General features: G+C 41.7%; 1 protein-coding gene across 1 annotated transcript in view; it reads left to right on the plus strand.

Moving 5' to 3' along the window:
• Ugt50B3 (UDP-glycosyltransferase family 50 member B3) overlaps positions 1–12,851 on the plus strand; it is a 198,186-nt gene that overhangs the window by 20,469 nt on the left and 164,866 nt on the right. The window lies entirely within an intron of this gene.

A 12,851-nucleotide genomic window follows, 5' to 3' on the forward strand; every position in this document is an offset into this window, starting at 1 on the left:
ACTTTGTGAAAACCGAAAATGGAACATGTAACAAATTATGAAAGATTTTGAACGTTAATAACTCAGCTGCCCCTGGTCCAATTTCAATAATGTTGTCACCAATCGATCAGAAATATGGCTACGCATCGATAACAATGCTTCCGAATGTTGATTTTCAACAAGAAACTATTAAAAAACCGGTAAATGTCCAGCATTGTCCAAAAGCGTCGAATTAACTAACAAATCCACCAATTACCTACATGCATATGCTGCTTCCCCAGCACAGTCGTCAGAGAGTAGTAAGTAGACGAAACAAGTCGAAGTGGCATTCGCCTCCGATCCTCGGGCGCGTGCGAATAGGGAGGATGGAATTGCGTAATATTTTGCACACTCATCGCCATATTTAGAACCAAACGCAAATTCTTCGAGATAACCACCATCCGTCGTCTGGCTCGCCGTGGCGGTGTCTGACGTATCTCCGGTATGATTTACGAGGTGTGCTGAAGGTGTTCCTGAAAAATGAGATCCGTGATGCTGTCACCTACACTAAACACACCAAGCGTTAGCGGCCATGGATGTCATGTACGTTTTCATCAACTTTGGCACAAAACGGCTCTTTTCAGGCCGTTGTACATCGTACAACGTTATTGCTGATTGCAACTGAAACTGGACAGCTTAAATAATCTAAAAAGTGTGATAAAAGTGCACGTTTCCGTCAAATCATTTTGGTGTCTTCGGTGCACTTATTGCTTACTTGCCAAAGAATAAGTGCATCCAAGACACCAAAACGATTAGACGGAAACGTGCACTTTTATCACACTCTTTAGTAAGTGAAAATGCGCTTATTAATCCAGTTTGGTGTGAATTGCGCAATATATTACACAACCGATGGATTGAACTGGTTGCAGCAGTTTGGATGTAATATTCAACAACTTTTTTTTTCTGTGTAGGAGTTTAGTTATCTCAGAAATAAGAAATAAAGTGCAGGAACTCAACGATGAGTAAATTTGCCTCGTGTTTTCCCAGGTTTTTCCGGGATTTTCCAGGGAAAAATTCCCGAATTTGAGAAAAGTAAAGATTGGATTCACTCAGTCTAGTGGTACTACTCCGAGACTGAATAAAATTTTCGTCAATTTCCTCATTTTCAGGCAGATTTTAAAGGTTTTCCACAGAAAACCATGAGACAAATTTACTCATCGCTGAGTTTTGGCGATTATGAGTGAACTAAGCTCAAATTTGGGTCGTTCTCATCCGCCGTGTGCGCAAAAGGAAAAGAGCCAGTGTCGCTACTTGATAGCAAACTACTCATAATGGGAGGAGTCTTTGTAGCTTTATACCACTTGGTTGCACATCATTCTGCTTTAACCTGAAAAGATATAGAAGAGCGCTGCTGTATGGCATTAGCTCATTTTCGCTTCGGACGGCGTGGTGAACAGCAATAGCTAGTCCACTCCTTCACACCTAACAAGCAACAATTGACTGGTCGTGGCAAAGGAGGAAAAGGTCTGGTAAAGGAGGCGCCAAGCGTCATCACAAAGTTCTTCGTGATAACCGCCATCCGTCGTCTGGCTCGCCGTGGTGGTGTCAAACGTATCTCCGGTCTGATCTACGAGGTGTGCTGAAGGTGTTCCTGGAAAATGAGGTCCGTGATGCTGTCATCTACACTAAATACGCCAAGCGTAAGTGGCCATGGATGTCCTCTTCAATAAAACGGCCCTTTTCAGGGCCATCAAGCTTACATCAGTAAAGAGTTGGAATAGAATTGATCTGTGCTTGTTTGTCCATATTCAGAACCACAAGCCCCCACAAAATGCTCTACAGAGTTGTAATCTTGTAACCAAACTTGGAAGCAGGGGTGAAAGTGATTTTGATTGATTCTCTTAATCAACTTTCTCTTCGAAAAAAAAATGCTACAAATTTGGTACGCCTACAATTCAAAAACGGAAAGAGTTGAGATAATAGATAATTGATCAATTAAAAGAACTATTTATTCCATCCACTAGCGGTCCTACGTCAAGCTTCCGTTCGTGCCCCTAGACACAGACCCTTCCACTTTTTTTTTTTCGATTGAAGCCTGATGATTTATAGAAGCCTGTGTCCAGGGTGGCCAGTGAATTTTCGTTTTGAAAGTCCCGGTTTTTCCCGGTTTAAATCTTAAAAATTTCCCATGACAGATACGCATTTCAACTGTGCAGTCTTCATCAGTGTCATTCCCACTAAAGAATTTATAAAAATCTAACCCCCTGTGGGAATGACACTGATGAAGACTGGACATTGTAGTCGAAATTTGTATCTGTCATGGATACCAAAATTAATTAAGTGGAATTAAATAGAAGATAACCTTTGTTGCTGTTTTATTTAAGTATTCCGCTAACAACCCAATTTCATTACTTCATTACCCAGACAACCAGAAGTCGTATAACAATGTACACACAGTATCGTAAATTGCTACAGTTTAAGTCAAAATCGCATAAGAGAATGGCATACCTCGCATTATGTTCAAGTTAAATCGTATAGAATGCAAATTTCCGACCTATATGCGATGACTCATTTTTCTGTCGTACTGTATCACAAAATTAACCGGATTACATCGTAAGACTTTTCAAAATGATTTTGTTATTACAGATAAAATCGTTGATGATGTTAAATCAACTCGTTTAAAATTAAATTAAAATATGCACGTATATGGCCTCCACTTTTGTACGTATAAGCCATTAATTTGCATTTTATACGAATTTTTTGTTTGTATATCACGAAAACAACTTTGAATATACGTGCATTCTGGTTGTCTGGGTAGATTTTCGGAGGTTATTTGTGGGTATATAACAATTTTCGTGATGCAAGATTTGGAGAAAAAAATAATTCAAGGTTCTGAGACTTGGAAGCATTTGATTGGTTATAACAAATTACAGAATAATCTATAGAACCTTGCGGACAAACCCTGGAATTTTTAGTAAAAATTAAAAGTATTCAAAGTGTAGATTTCAAACAAATATTGAGGAGGATTCCCACATAATTTTCGAAGGGAGAAATTCTGAGCAGAATTCAATCATTAGTCTGACATGAAGTCCTTAGAAATTTTTCGATGAATTTCTGTGCAGAAGAATGCAAGTTCTAAATTAAATTCTTATGTTATTTTAGAAAATTTCAAAAGGAATTTTGAAAAAACACTTTAAGGGAAATTTCTCCGTGATTCTGAGGAGATTTGAATGGGGATCATGAGAAAAATGACAGATGAATTTTAAGAAGAATTCCAAGAGAACTATGATCTGATTTCAACAAAAAACAGAGTTCTATGACTGTTTCGGGGATATTTCCAACGCTAGTACGAAAAATTCATCACAGAGCTCCAACAGAATTGATTGCAAAATATTGCTGATAATTAGAAAGAAATTCTTTACAATACTCCAAGGCGTTTCTAAATAAAGTTTCAAAAGATTTGAATAGAAAATTTTGCAAAGAATTTCAAAGGAATCAAAGTCTCCGAAAAGGTTTAAGGCAATTCTAAGAAGGATTCGAATTCTTAGATGGAGTTTCAAGGAAATTCCAAAAAGAATTCTACGGTAATTATTACGCGGAGTGTTTTCTGGTTAATGTCAGAAGAATTCCATGACAATTCAGGGCATAATTCCAAGTTCATTCTGGAGTTCATATCATGAGCATTTTGAATAACGAAAAATTAAAACCCCGGAAAAGAATAGTTCACTTTCGGCTTCTACAAATATTTGTTTCGAAAGTCCAGCATCTTCAATATTTTCTTTTAACGTCCATGCCAGTGATGCAAAATATCATGACACTCACTCGACACTCGTCAACGCAGCAACCGACTATCGCTGACTGAACGTTTTGTCACGCAGTGAGAGGTAGAGCCATGGCAAACAACAACCACCAGTAATGGTCGCTGCTCACAACTCGCTGCTGATGATGTAAAGCACATCGAAAACAGTGAAGTCTTCTGCAGTACGATGATGAGAAAAAGCGAAAAGACAGGAGAAAATGAAAACAATGTCTACGCATTTCAAGTTCGTCTCGGCATGCGCGACAAACAGAGCTGGCGAAATGAAACGGAAGGTGTTGGGCTCACTCACCAACACACTCACATAAGTAAGCAAAGCAGCTACTGCTTCAAAACGAGCACAGATGAGTGTCGTGATTGTCGGGAATGACCATATCGGTGATGGGTCCCCACCGAAGACGACATTCACCAGTTGCTTTTTATTTCTTTCGTCAATTTGATGGATGATCATGGAGAGTGCTTCGACAAGCACATTGATGGGAATGTACCAAGCGTTACTACCATAAGCTGTTTGACGATCGTGAATGTGATAGGTTGCAACTCTGGTCCATGCACTTTACATATGAAATTGAAACGACAAAAATCAATTTGAAATATTGCTGAGTGATTAAATTCTAAAAACAATAAGACGGGAAACTGAAGGAAATTATTCAGCAAATAGAGTAAATCATTTGGTAAAAGATCACTCTGTTTTAATAGTTGATTCTGAAATCATGGTGTATAAATTTGTTCCAATGGCATGGTTAATTTATTTTTCACGGTTCTCTTTTTGAATTTCCGGGTTTTCCCGGTATTCCCGGTTTTCCCGGTTCGCAGGCCACCCTGCTCTGCACATGGAATTTGATTTACTTCTATACACATTTTCGCAGGAACTCAACTCGGGTGATCTACTTGTTGTTCTAATCTGAAAATGGAACCCACTGCACAGTGGTCCAGGATGGGAATTTTGCAAGACACACAAGCTTGGTTTACGTATCTATTTCTTCACCAAATCCAAATGCCCTAACTTTCTTCTTAATTCAATTCCACCCATAAGCTTTTGTAGAACGGTTGAATCGACATTTGTTCCAGCTTTCAACCATGATTCAACATTTCCTGCCCAGTAGTGACAACTTTAGGATGCTTACGGAGTTCGTACTTCATTATAGTCCAGTATCTTTCAATCGGCCGCAACTCCGGTGTGTTTGGAGGATTGAGATCCTTCGGCACGAAATTGACCCCATTCGTCTTGCACCACTCCAAAACGTCCTTGGAGTAGTGGCAAAAGGCTAGATCTGGCCAAAAAAATATAGGAACGTTGTGTTATTTGAGAAACGGAAGCAGTCGTTTCTTCAGGCACTCATTCATGTAGACTTGTGTATGTATGTATGTAAAGGAAATAACTCATTGTTTCAGGCACAACTATTAGACAGTGGACTGTCCACCTCGTACGACTTGATCAAGTACAACACCTGATTATATTCAATTTAAGGCTTGTACTCGAAAAAAATGCAACATCCGTGTGTAACTTTTTTATCCGTTGGTAAAAATTGATGAAAATCTGGGTATAACTAGTTTGGAGTGAATTGCTTAAATGTGCAAAATTTCATAACAATCGGTTCAGTGGTTATTGAGATGTCATCGAAACAAGAAGAAAATCGCCGGAGAATTTTGCGCGCCGTCATTGAAAATCCGACTGCGACCATGAGATGGATCGGAAGACAACTGGGAATCACCCATACAACTTTGTCTCGGTTGGTAAAATCGCTTAAGGAGTCCCAGACAACCGGCAGGCTGGAAGTGGAAGAAAATCTAAGACAGCTGACCCTGTGAAGGCCCGGAAGGTGTTGGATTATTTCAAGCGTAATCCGAACCTTTCGGCTCTGAAGGCAAAGTGTTCCGCCTGGTTCGTTCAGCTAACCATGAAACGAGCTGGGCTTCGTGTATTCAAGGTCCGGAAGGCACCGAACCGGCGTGATCAACAAAACACGGGGGTCAAATCCCGCGCAAGGAAGCTGTATCGAGAATGGTTAACGAAACCGATGTGTGTGGTTATGGATGACGAAACCTACATCAAGGCAGACGCAAAGCAGATACCGGGGCTGGAGTTCTACGTTGCCAGATCACGGTTTAATGTTTCGGAAGACATAAGGAAGAAGAAAGTGGTCACATTCGCCAAAAAATACTTGCTCTGGCAGGCCATATGCCAATGCGGTAAACTGAGTAAACCGTACATCACAATGGGTACCATCTACAGCGAAATTTACCGCACCGAGTGCCTCCAGAAGCGTCTGTTGTCCTTCCTGCGGTTCCACGGAGGCGAGACATTATTTTGGCCGGACCTGGCATCATGCCATTACGCGCGATCGACGTTGGATTGGTACAGAGACAATAAACGTTGTTTTTGTACCAAAAACCGTACTTACCTTACCAATCAGGCTAAGGCCTTGTTGTCCTCTGCTGTCCGAAGAAGTCGTCTCCACTCTACTCGATCCATGGCCACAGTTCGCCAGCCTCGTAGTCTGCGAAGGGTCCGCAGGTCACCTTCTACTTGGTCGATCCACCTTGCCCGCTGCGCGCCTCTTCTTCTTGTTCCTGTTGGGTCGCTTTCTAGAACCATTTTCACTGGGTCGTCGTGCGGCATTCTCACGACGTGCCCAGCCCACCGTAGTCGCTCAATTTTTGCAATGTGGACGATGGATGGTTCTCCCAGCAGCTGGTGCAATTCGTGGTTCATTCGCCTCCTCCACGTTCCGTCATCCATCTGCACTCCACCGTAGATGGTACGCAACACCTTCCGTTCGAAAACACCAAGGGCGCGTTGGTCCTCCACGAGCATAGTCCAGGTCTCGTGGCCGTAAAGGACCACCGGTCTAATCAGCGTCTTGTAGACAGTCAACTTCGTGCGGTGGCGAATTTTATTCGACCGGAGCGTCCTCCGGAGTCCAAAGTAGGCACGATTCCCTGCCATAATGCGTCTTTGAATTTCTCTGCTGGTATCATCTTCGGCGGTCACCAGTGAGCCCAAATACACGAACTCATCGACCACCAAGATTTTGTCACCGTCAATATGAACTCGGGGTGGGAGGCTAACATTGTCTTCCCTAGAACCTATTGCTTTCATGTATTTTGTCTTTGATGCGTTGATGGCAAGTCCAATCCGTCTAGCTTCAGCCTTCAGTCTGATGTACGTTTCCGCCATCATCTCAAAGTTCCGTGCCATAATGTCAATGTCATCGGCGAAACCAAGGAGCTGGATGGACTTCCTGAAGATCGTGCCACTCGTGTCTATCCCAGCTCTTCTGATCACACCTTCTAACGCGATGTTGAACAGCAGACACGAAAGTCCATCACCCTGCCGTAACCCCCTTCGAGATTCAAAGGGAATCGAGAGTGTCCCCGATACTCGAACAACGCACATCACTCGATCCATCGTCGCCTTGACCAATCGCGTCAGTTTATCCGGAAGTCCGTACTCGTGCATAATCTGCCATAGCTGATCTCGATCGATTGTGTCGTATGCGGATTTACCAAAAACCGCCAACCCCCCAAATTCACCAGAGATTCGTCCGGTGGAAAGATTTTGGGCCATAATGAAGGCCAAAGTTCGAAAATCGTCCAAGGTGTTTAAGAACGAGCTGGAGTTGAAGAAAGAATGGATGAAAGTGACCAAAAAGGCCGGCTCCACCATTGCACAAAATGTAATGAGGGGTCTTAGGGGAAAGGTGCGGGCTTTCAGCGTTGGAAAAGAAATTGAATAGAAACATAATGCATATCATAATCCATATGTATTAGTTCATTCCCTGAAAGTTTCAAGAACATCCGACTTAAAATACATTTTTGGCGAACACTTTTGTCTGGTGCATTTTTTTTTTCGAGTACAGGCCTTACCATTGTATGAAGGGCCAAAACGGAGGGCGAACCTGTAAGCAGAGACAGTTACGCTTAGTCCACGGGATCAAAGAGAATCTCCTTCCAACAATAAAATCCTACAACCCGGTAATGTACAAGCCATCGCACTAGGGGATGTCCCAATGAGTGGGGAAGAAGAGCCCACCTTCAATTCACGATCTGTTAACGAGAGGATTCCACTCTCCCCATCAAAATCGCTTCAATCGGGTGTCCTGGTTGGACCGACCCAGCATATAATGTGTCATATAATAATGGAATGAATGTAAAGAGAACAATAAAGGAAAGATCTCACCCGATATGTTGCAAAGGAATCCATGACTTCACGGCGATTTCGAAGAGCTCCCATAGATTAGAGTACGATTTATATCCTTCTGCAGTTAAACAAAAAAAAAATCGTCTCTGAAAGACTCCCGATAGAACTACACGATAAAAGCGTGACATCCGAACACGGTGAACTGGCCTCCCAGGAGGCAATACAATTCGCAGGCACACTTACAACCGCTGGTTAAAATAATAATAATAATAATAAACGTCTCTCTCGCGAAAGCACACCCGTCATCGTCGAACGGCAAAACAAGGAATCGGTGGGCAATTTTGTGATACGGAATTTCCACTGAAAATCAACCGGGAATGCACGAATTTCACCACACCCAACTGTGAAACACGTTCAAATGCACTTTTGAAACACTTTCGATCGAAAACACTTTTTTTTTTCAAAAATAGTTGCGAACGAACCAACCGGGAGAAAAAAATCAAACAACGCAGATAGTGCCAAATCCTGTGATGCTTGCAAACATGATGAATTATGTTCTCTTGCTAGATTCTAAAACTTCTCGGAAACCGATAAAACCACTAATCACACACTTATAACCGTCCGGGAGGCAGAGTGCCAGCGCTGATCATTCAAATGCAGCCGAAAACTATCCACTCAGTCTCTTGGTACTACCAACAATCAATACGAAACTAAGGATTTCAAATTGGCTCACAACTTGACTAGCCCATTGGTCCCAAGCAAATCGATTAACGTACCCCATTGTAATCGAAATTCCAGTACTACACTATGTTTGTTTTTGTGGCTGAAAGCCTCTTTAATACCGAAATCAAATATAATCTGATAAATTATCTAACTTTAAAGGAAAACTTCAGCAAAGTTCCGAGAGATTCATGAAGATTTTTGAAACGGTAGAAAAGTCACACGAACTTTAGGAAAATGCGAGGATTTCAGAGTAGATCAGAGAACATCAAGGCAGTTCCAATGATATCAAGAAAATTGCGAGAATTTTTAAGAAGTTTCGTAAATTTCCGAAAGAATATCAGAGATTTGTAGGTAGTTTCATAATATTCAGCGAAGATCCGAGAGCTTCGAGGATGATCAGTGAACGTCGGAGCAGTCTCTTCAGGAAAATTTCAGAAACTTTCAAGGAGCTCTGAAAACGCTTGGGATATTTTAAGAATTTCAGGAATGTTCCGAAAACTTCAGGGACATTCCGAGATCTTCTGAGAAGTAATATGAATTTCTGGAACTTTTTTTTTTTTTTTTGAAACATCAGGGAAGCTCCGGAGAAGCTCAGGGAAGATTAGGCTAAAGCTACGCGAGCTTCCACAATGTTTTCAAAACTTCAGAAAATTTACGGGAACTTCAAGGAAGAACTTCGTGGAATTTCAATTAACTTCAGAGAAGTACTGCGAAATCCCGGGAAGAACATTAAAGCCGGAAACACGTGTAACAGTTGGGGTACTCCCTGCCCAGCATTAATGAGACCCCCCTCTACACTGCCTCAGGGTCGGCATACACGTGTGACTATCGCGGCCAAGGAAACACTCAAATACTCTTAACACACCCCGATGAACTCTCACACAGGTCTCGTTTAAATATTTCCCTAACTTTCCCACTTTCTTATCGGTTATCTCCTACCTTAGCCTTCACTAGTTCTTCCTTCGTCTTCCGTTGTCGATGGGGGCCCCCTTCTCCTCCGTTCCGCTACACTTTCACCTTCACTTTCTCCTTTCCTTTGCTTCTGTTCTTCGTCCCTCGGGTTCGACTGTGGGTTGCCCAGTAGACTGATGCAAAATTTGACTTTTTCGCTCCACAGTGCTTAAATGGTTTCAAATCGGGTCCTGATTAGTCTCCAAAAGTTACAACTCATCTGGTTAGAAACAGACTTCGTAAATTACTATGGGAAATCTCTATTTTTTGTTCATTGCCTTCTAGTCTTTTTTCCATTTTGAGCTGCGAAACAGTTCGATAGCGATTCTTATAGAAAATTTTCTCAGCTACAACTTTGCTGAAGATCATTTCTATGTAAAACGAGACAGGAAAAAGTTATTAATTATTTAAGAGATTGGTAAACTTATGACATGATCAAGCAGCTGCTCTGTAGGCAACACTGTATTTTGTAGTGTGACATAGTAGCCATGATTTTTGTGTCCTATTCAACGCCCCAGAAACACCAATGTTGCCTGCTGAGCAGTTGATTGGGCATGATCATAAGACATCAGCGCATTGAACCATTCATAACTTTCGATCCTTGCATTTGATCAAAATGTGGTCTTGAGCAAAGTTGTAGCTGGGAAAATTTACAGTTAAAAGCTTTTGAAGCAGACCGATATGGTGAATTATTAGATAGACATGAACAAAAATCTTGGTTTTACCATAGTAATTCCCATACAAACTTCAAATGGTTTGTGCCATCTCAGTTTCTCACCAAATTTTGAGAGGTTAGTCAGGATCCGATTTGGAATCGTTTAAGTAGGGTTTTTGATCTAATTTCCGTCCTACTAAGGACATCCCGCACTTTACCACGCTTTTTGTAAAGCGTTTGAACAAAACATGGAATGTTTTCATCAAAGATAACTTCTAAATTTATCCACCTTTCCATACGTACCGTTGGATTTGATAAAGAGTTAAATAATGTTGAGATATTATTCAAAATCTAACACTGCTTCTTGCTTCTAAATTCGTCCTACGGGTTTCAATTCCGTCCAAACGCATTGAAACGCCATTAGATTTTCTTCGTCCTACGGATAAACGGAGGAAAAGGGGATGCGCTAGGAGCGCTCCTTTTGTTTTGAGAACAATGAGCGTAAATATGCATACAACGCGCTCTAATAGGATTTATGTCGTAGCTAATGAACTAACGCATCGGAACAAACGTATTATTGTTTTGTGCATGGTGAAATCATTGATATTATTGATGATTTCTGCTCGATAGAACGGAAATGGGCGATTACGACGAAGTAGCGCTCTTCCCTATTGTGGAGCGAAAATTTCAAATTTTGCATCACTCTATTGCCCAGTCGATTCACCTCTTAACCCTTCACTCTCCTCTTCTCCTACGGGTGCTCCCACGGTACCGTTTGCCGAGCCGTTCGCGAACGGTATAACGTGTCCACGACGCTCAAGGCCGATCCACAATGGCGATGAACACGGACTAGTAAACGCGGCTGGTTCGCGCCGTAGATTAATGTTGACGGTAAACTACGGGGTCCTGGATATTTCAGTAAGTTGGCTCCTCCTCCACTACTGATCGAGCTTCGCGCCTCAAGACTCGTGCAGACTAATAACTTTAACTCGAATAACAATCTTTCAGTATGATGTATATCACATTCGATTTGAGTTTGTCTAGCTTGGTTTTCGACTACCACTTTTGACTTTTGCCAGGCAATTAGCTAGCAACGATGGCGGGTGATTTCCTTGCGCTCTCGATCGTTGATCTATTTTCCTTCAGCCCAATTTCGCCCCATCATGGCCCCTTTTACACCACCTCCCGATGGCCTCCCAATCCTGCTGTCAGCGGCATCTGGCTGTGAGTAGCGGAACTTCGTGGAGTGGTTGCGTGCTGTCCAGTGGATGGTGGGCGGTGTTGGCACTAATATTTGAATCCTTTCCTGGCATTCATAACATTTAAATCGAAACACTAAATTCGCGACAATCTCAACAATCTTAGACAGATAGACACACCACTGGTTACACACGTAAAACATCAGGAAGGTCTAGACTTTGGGAGCAAGTTCTAAGATGTCGAAGAATTAGTTTCGATAATGGGCAGTTCCAGGAATTTCTGGCAAAAATTAGGAGAACTTCATTGAAAATCTAAGAATTGCATAAATTATTTCGATTTTATTTCAGGAAAATTAAGCTAACCTTTAAAAAGTACCTTTAATTTCAGGGAAGTTTAAAGAACTTCAGTAATGGTATTAATTTTCAGGATATCTTCGAGAAACCAGGAGTCAGAGAACATCAGCGGGAATTTCATAGAAGTCCAGAATTTTTTACGGAAGATTCGATAATTTCTGGGAAACTCCGAGATCTTCCATAAAGCTTCATGAACATCAGGAAAATGCGGGAACATTTTATAAGAAGCTCCGTAAGCATCCGGGCAGTTTCAAGAATTGGGAGAAGTTCAGAGAAGTTAATTATTATTGCAGGAAAATAGCGAGAAACTTTGAGATGGTCCCAAATTTTCAAGTACAGCTATCCTCCGAAGAACGCGTTACTGAGTTCTACCCACCGCTTTGTCTCGGTGGGTTTTCAACCAAGCGCTCTGATTCTGCGAGTGACTAGTTCTCCATTGGCACTACTCACATGCAAAAAGTTGGAAGGGTTGTATACTAGATACGACCGCAAGGTTGACGTTGGATAACGTCTGTTATGTGTTGTACTTAATTGTGTATATTATATTTTAGGAATATTCCTTAATAACTCTTTTGCGAAAGTTTGGTGGCCCTGAAAAGGGCCGTTTTGTTGGGCTGATGTTGTTGACAATGATGGAACGCCCCCAGGCTCTGCTGCCGCTGCTCTGCTGCCGCTGCTCTGCTGCCGTTTCTCTGCTTCCGCTGCTCTGGTACTGCTGCTCTGTTGCTCTGCTGCTGGGTCGACGATCGGATAGACAATGATGGAACGGGTGACCTTGTTGGACGCTTATATAGTAGAACAGAAAATATCAGAGGTGTCAGATACTCGCATCTGATGTCTCGGTTGGAGAAAGTATAAGAATATAAAAAAATCAATCGATTTTCACCATCTTTAGACAATGGTTTACTTTTAACCATTTTTCAATAGTTTACAGAATGAAATCAATAGTTTTGAAACATTCAGCAAATTGCTAGAAATATTTCCAATCGATCAATCCCATTATCTCGTAAATCTATCGAGAGACGGTTGAGTTATTATCGTTCAAAATCT

The sequence above is a fragment of the Ochlerotatus camptorhynchus genome, unplaced genomic scaffold, assembly GCF_037179485.1.
Source record: "Ochlerotatus camptorhynchus isolate MF236.1 unplaced genomic scaffold, CSIRO-AGI_Acam_v1.1 ptg000370l, whole genome shotgun sequence".
Classification (NCBI taxonomy): domain Eukaryota; kingdom Metazoa; phylum Arthropoda; class Insecta; order Diptera; family Culicidae; genus Ochlerotatus; species Ochlerotatus camptorhynchus.